This window comes from Neofelis nebulosa, chromosome X (genome assembly GCF_028018385.1).
Source record: "Neofelis nebulosa isolate mNeoNeb1 chromosome X, mNeoNeb1.pri, whole genome shotgun sequence".
NCBI lineage: Eukaryota > Metazoa > Chordata > Mammalia > Carnivora > Felidae > Neofelis > Neofelis nebulosa.
In genome coordinates this window covers 111,372,433-111,378,700 of record NC_080800.1, presented here as the reverse complement: position 1 = coordinate 111,378,700, position 6,268 = coordinate 111,372,433, and the positions used below count along the sequence as shown (strand labels likewise).

The 6,268-nt window shown below is 46.2% G+C and overlaps 1 non-coding gene across 1 annotated transcript; it reads right to left on the bottom strand.

Annotated features, from left to right (window-relative positions):
- Positions 1–5,802: 5,802 nt before the first annotated feature.
- TRNAR-UCU (transfer RNA arginine (anticodon UCU)) lies at positions 5,803–5,875 on the bottom strand. The gene has a single exon. It is a non-coding gene; the product is annotated as a tRNA-Arg (tRNA).
- Between the last annotated feature and the right edge of the window lie 393 nt (positions 5,876–6,268).

Sequence of the window (6,268 nt, the reverse complement as noted above, 5' to 3'; positions counted from 1 at the left end):
CAATTTTATAGTGAAGTTACAATGTGAGCCCAGATAATCTGCTACCTGGCTATGTTCCCTGGAGGGCCCAGGAGACAGTCGTTCACCAGGAAGGCACCAGTAAGCAGGGACACCAGTTTCCCTGTGAAGGTCAATGGTGGTTGTCATCTGTAGACCAGGACTGACAGTAGGAGATGCTGTGGTGGAGCTGGGCCCCCTTACGTCAATGAAGGTTTGGCAGGAGCCAATGACGATACTTAACTGGACTAGGCAAGATTGAAGTCATTATCAGAACAGGCCCTGTCGTGGGCTGAATTGCGTCCTCCCCAAGTTCATGTGTGGAAGTCTTAACCCCTAGTACCTCAAACGACTGTGTTTGAAGATAGTGTTTTTGAAAAGATAATTAAGGCAAAATGAGATCATGGAGGTGGGTCCTAATCCAATATCTGGTGTCCTTACAGGAAGAGGAGATCAGGACACAGACACCCACAGAGGGAAGACATGTGAAGACACGGAGAAAGCAGCCATCTATAAGCCACGGAGAGAGGCCTCAGATGAAACCAAACCTCGTGACGCCTTGATGTCAGATTTGTAGCCTCCAGAGCTGTGAGGAAATACATTCCTGTTGTTCAGTCACCCAGTCTGTCGTACTTTAATATGGCAGCCTGAGTAGACTAATACAGGCCACAAAACTGGAGAAGCAACCAGAATGCCTTGACCTGCAGTAATCTGTAGTGATGGTAAATAGACATGGTATTCTTTTTTTTTTTTTTTTTTTTTTTGACATGGTATTCTTAGGGACAAGCAAGAGTGTACAAGAGTTGACTTGTACACGCCCTAGAAATTTCAATGTGGGGAGCAAAAGGCCGGTGTCAGCCATTGCAACAGAAAATCATGATCCTTCGTCCAGTTTTGAGATCTAAGTCAGTTCACAGACCCAGAGTCCAGCAATTGAAGGGAAGGATGAGTACCTTTGGGGAAGCACTCTGCAGTGCTATGGAAATCATATGTAATGAATATTCCCCCAATGCTTCTCCAAAGGTTCCATTGTCCATTTACCTTCAGTTACACTGGGAAGGAGGTTCAAGCAAGCTGGTTACTCACCAAGGCCAGCACTCATATGACGAGGAGAACAAAGAAGCTGTAGGTGGAAACAGGACAGTAGTATGTTGCCATGGACTGAATGTGTCCTCCCACAATTCATATTTTGAAGCCTTCACTTTCAAGGTGATAGTGCATGGACCAAGAAATGGCTATGTGAGGATATAACCAGGAAGAGAGCCCTCACCAATCACCACCAGAATCTGGTCATGCTGTCTCCGTGATTTGGGACTTCCAGCCTCCAGAGCCATGAGAAATACATATTTGTTGTTGTTGAAGCCACCCAGTCTATGGTATTTGTTATGGCAGCCTGAACCGACTAAGACTTATCTCAGAGTCAGACAAATCATCATCAGTGAGTATCCAGAAGGCAGACATCAAGGTGAGACAGTGCGTCAAAACCAGTTAATACCCAGCAGCACAGAAGTGCGCGTAATTCTTGGCAATTCTGTTACCCGATCGTTTAAGCTCGACTTGTGATAACTTTAAAAAAATATTTGCATGAATTCCTGAGTCTAAAGCTGTCTGATTACATTCTTTTCTATCATTGGTCTCTTGGTTGCTATCAATACCAGGGTCCTGGACTATACAAACTTGAGTGTTGACTCATTTGCAGTCCTTTTGTTTCTACAGTTTGGTTTTTTTTTTTTGGAATGATGCCACATTCTATGATATCTCAACTGCCTAGAAAGTATCATCATTTAATAAAACCATCTTGTTCATTTAAAATGCAAGCCTGGGTGGTTCAGTCAGTTAAGCATCTGACTCTTGACTTAGGTTCAGGTCATGATCTCATGGTCGTGAGGTGGAGCCCCGTGTCCAGCGCTCTCTCTCTCTCTCTCTCTCTCTCTCTCTCTCTTTCCCTCTGCCCCTCTCCTCTCCTGCTTGCTCTCATCCCCCCTCCCCCTGTCTCAATCAATCAATCAATCAAATAAAATGCAAGTAGCTGGAGAAAATAGACCCACAGCATCAAGATGTGGCTTGGCCAATATCTTCACCAAAGAAACAAAGATTATACACAGTGGCTGCAGCATTTTTGCTAATTCATATCAGCTTAACAAAGTTTTATGGCATTTCCTGGCACCCACCTTTTAACACAGAAAATCCTCAGGCCTAGTGAATCCTGATGAGACGATCTTAGCATGGCTTTGGGAGCACCCGTGCAACTGGATTGGCTTAAAGGATGGTGTTGCTCGCAGCTTAAAATCTTCGTAAATGAATGCTGAGTGTTTGTTGTTATTCTTACACAAATGCTCTGAAGAAAGGAATTTTCATATTGACATTAATGGAATTCCTGCAACACTTTAATAAGTCGTGCAGCAGGTACTTAGCAAGGAGCTTAAGGTGGAGTTTTTTTTTCCCCTTCTTCTAGGGCTACAGTAACCATATATATTTTTGAAGATTTTATTTTTAAGTAATGTCTACACCCAACATGGGGCTTGAACTTACAATCTTGCGACCAAGAGTCGCAGGCTCTGCCGACTGAGCCGGCCAGGTGCCCCTATCATAACCATATTTTTAAGATTATTGTTTTCTATCACGGAAGAGAGTTTTGTGCTGTACATAAACTGAGTACCACGTTTGTTTGTTTTTTTAAACCTGTCGACTCATACTGAGTTATGCCCTCATACGGAAGGGAAAACCTTTATGTTAGATCTGAGGGCCAAGGCCCAGTTTACTGCAGTGGGGCCACCCAGAAAGTGAAGATCTGGGAAGTAAAGCTGGAGTCTTCCCATAAAGAGTGGCAACAGGCATGAGGGACGGATACAGCTGTAGAGTCCCAAGCAAGGAGGTGGCTTTCGGTTAGGGTGTGTGGTCAGAGTGAGTTGAGGGGTTCCAACTGGAAGTGACAAGAAGTTTATCTTTTTTTAATGTTTATTTTTGAGAGAGAGAGAGAGAGAGAGAGCAGGGGAGGGGCAGAGAGAGAGGGAGACACAGAATCTGAAGCAGGCTCCAGGCTCTGAGCTGTCAGCACAGAGCCCGATGTGGGGCTCGAACTCACAAATCATAAGATAGTGATGTGAGTCAAAGTGGGACGTTTAACCTACTGAACCACCCAGGCACCGGGAAGTATATCTTGACAGAATCTTAAAGCAGGGAATGAACCAGAGCCTGTGCAGATTTATTCTGAAGAAGCAGGCCCCTGGTAGCTAAAGTGGGAGGAAAGTCACCAAATGGGAAGGATACAGACACCTAACACACTGGACGCCCTTGAGTCTCCACTGGAATCTCACTGTTACCGCATGATGATGTCTTCTCCTCCCCACGTCCTTGACACACACATGTCATGGACAGCACATAGGTCTCAGGGTTGAGTGGACCTGCCTTCAAGACATGGTCCTGTCATTTAGTTATCTGCTCTGTGACTTTGGACACACTACGTGCCCTCTCTGTTCTTCAATTCCTTCATCCATAAACTAGGAATAACAAGAATACTTACCTTATAAGGTGTTTTTAGGATTAATAGAGGCATTGAAAGTGTAACAAATTGGGATGCCTGGGTGGCTCAGTCGGTCAAGCGTACCGCTTCAGTTCAGGTTATGATCCCACGGTTCGTGGGTTCAAGCCCTGCATCAGGCTCTGTGCTGACAGCTCAGAGCCTGGAGCCTGCTTCAGATTCTGTCTCTCTCTCTCTCTCTCTCTCTCTCTTCCCTTACCCCACTCATGCTCTATCTCTCTCTACCTCTCTCTCTCAAGAATAAATAAACATTAAAAAAAATTTTTTTTTTAAAGTAAGTGTAACAGTTTATTGAGGTGTCTCAACTCACTGGGGTTCATATGTAAAATGGTTTCATTTTATTTATTTCCTATTTCCCAGTAAATATCCCTCAACTGCGCTGTGCCCCTGATGGAGGCATAATACCACATTCTGTTGAGGTGTGAAACTCATTGCCCTCATACTATGGTAGTTTTTGGCCAGACCATGGGTCAATCTGATCTATCCTTTTGGGACAATTCCTGGCCTTGCAGACATAAGCCATATACGCAAGAATCAGGACATCCAGGGGCCTATTCTTAGCCCTGCCTGCCAATTCCCCAGGCCTCCACTGCTCCAGAAGCTTCTTCCTCTCTGCCCCGGCAGCAGCAAACACAGTGCCAGAGCGTTCTCTTCACAGGTTTCAGGGAAACCCCGTCTTAGTAAGATGCTGGGTCACTTCCAAGCCTTATTTTTATGAGCAGGTCTCTTGGAGTGTCTCCTCTCTCTGCTTGGGGAAGGAAAACATTGTGAAGCCCCAAATTAGACCTCTTATATCAGCTGGACACTGGGGCAGAGAGCTGGTTTCTCCCCAGCGAGATCGGGGGGCTGGTGGCTGGTCCTAACAGCTGCTGGTCCTCTGAACTCAGAATATGGGGTGATGAGTGTCTTTTGCCTCAAGTTTTGGGCCCTGAGCTGCGGTCCCTGAAATATAGGCATCAGACCAGTAGTCTCCAGGGGCTCCAGATGGGGCTAGGGCATTGACTGGGAAGGGGTGTGCAGAAACTTCTGGAGGTGATGGAACATTCCACATCTTATTCTGGTGGCGATTCTGTGATACAATTCACGGGACTGTGCACCTAAAAAGGGTGAATTTTACTGAATCTAAATTATACCCTAATCAAAGGGAAATAAAAAGCCAGGGGACAGGGAAAATCGTCTCTTCGGAGAACAGTATCCTATCACAAGGGCAAGTGCTTGCGCCTGGCACATAGCAGTCAAGAAATGGTGGCTCTTGTCCCCGGTGTGGGCCAGCTGTACTCCTCAAACTACGCATCTAGTCACCCTGTCGCTGCCTCTCCTGGGCTGTCCTGTGATTGTGAGAGTGGCACCTCTAATGCCCACGCTGGTGAGGTTCCTATTTCGGTGCGTCTCTGGCAGAGGGAGGGCCGCTTCAGCGTTCCTGGGGGGGGTTCCTGAAGGCTGGGAGCCGGGCGGAGGTGCAGAAGCCCTCCAAAGAGAAAACAACCCTGCCTACGACCTCCCGGGAGACCGGCCGGGTCGGTACTTTGGGCCCTGCCCTCCACGCTGCCTTTCCCGACCCTCCTGCAGAGACGCAGGACCTCACCCTGAGCCAGACCCACTTATTCTCATATGGAGCATGCCTCCCTGTTTTCAACGGAAAGTTTAAAATATTTTATTTCCATATTTCAAGCTCTTGAGGCTTGACACTTTGGAAAAGGAGGCCTTGCCCAAGGCTTTCGAAGAGCAGTTATAGAGGAAATGAGTGACCGCCTGGGGCGGCCAAGGGGTCCGTAAAAGTCAGATGTCAACTGGGATCACCCTGTCACGTGAGATTCTCATATAATTGGCTTAACCCCCTGTCCCACATCCACAGGGACCCTACCATGTGTCTGCGCACTCTGAGGAGAACCTGCTTTTCTCCTAATTATACGCCTCTGGCTCCAAGTTCTTGCTTGGGCTGAGTTAGCTCAGGGAACAGATGTTCTCACCATCTCACCCACACTAACCCTGTTCCCCGCCCTGGAGACTGGGGACTGTAGAAATTAAGAGCTCTGCCCTGGCTGCACATTTGCGTCACCTGTGGAGCTTTTAAAACTCCCAATGCCAAGGCTGTAACCTGAACCGGTTCCATCAGAATCTCTGGCAGTGGAACCCAGGCATCAGTATTTTTTAAAGCTCTCCAGATGCCAGTGTTGTGCAGCCAAAGTTGAGAAACAGTGGTTTCGAAGTTCAGACAGATTTGGGTTCTTTTTTTTTTTTTTTTTTTTTTTAAGTAGGCTCCGTGCCCAACATGGGGCTTGAACTCATGACCCTGAGATCAGAAGCCACATGCTCTACCGACTGAGCCAGCCAGGCGCCCCGACCTGGGTTCATTTCTTACAACTACAAGTGAATCTATAATTAAGTCAAAGTGAAAAGTTCTTTAGAAAGCCAATTTCACAGAGAAATAAGTGTGGGATGATTGATTCGCTTTCTATTCATGCCCTCAAAAGGATACACACATAGATATGTGTTTCTCTATGCTTAAAATTTTCCAGAAGGCCATACAAGGTATGATTAGTAGCAGTAGTTTTGTGGCCCTGTGGTAAGAAGGAGACCTCCTTTTCAATATACACCCTCTTATACTCTCAATTAGTTTAACAATGTGTATATTTCCTTTTTGATTTTATCCATTTTTTAAAGTTTTTTTTAAAGTAATCTCTGTACCCCAAGTGGGGCTCAAACTCACAACCCCAAGATCAAGAGTCA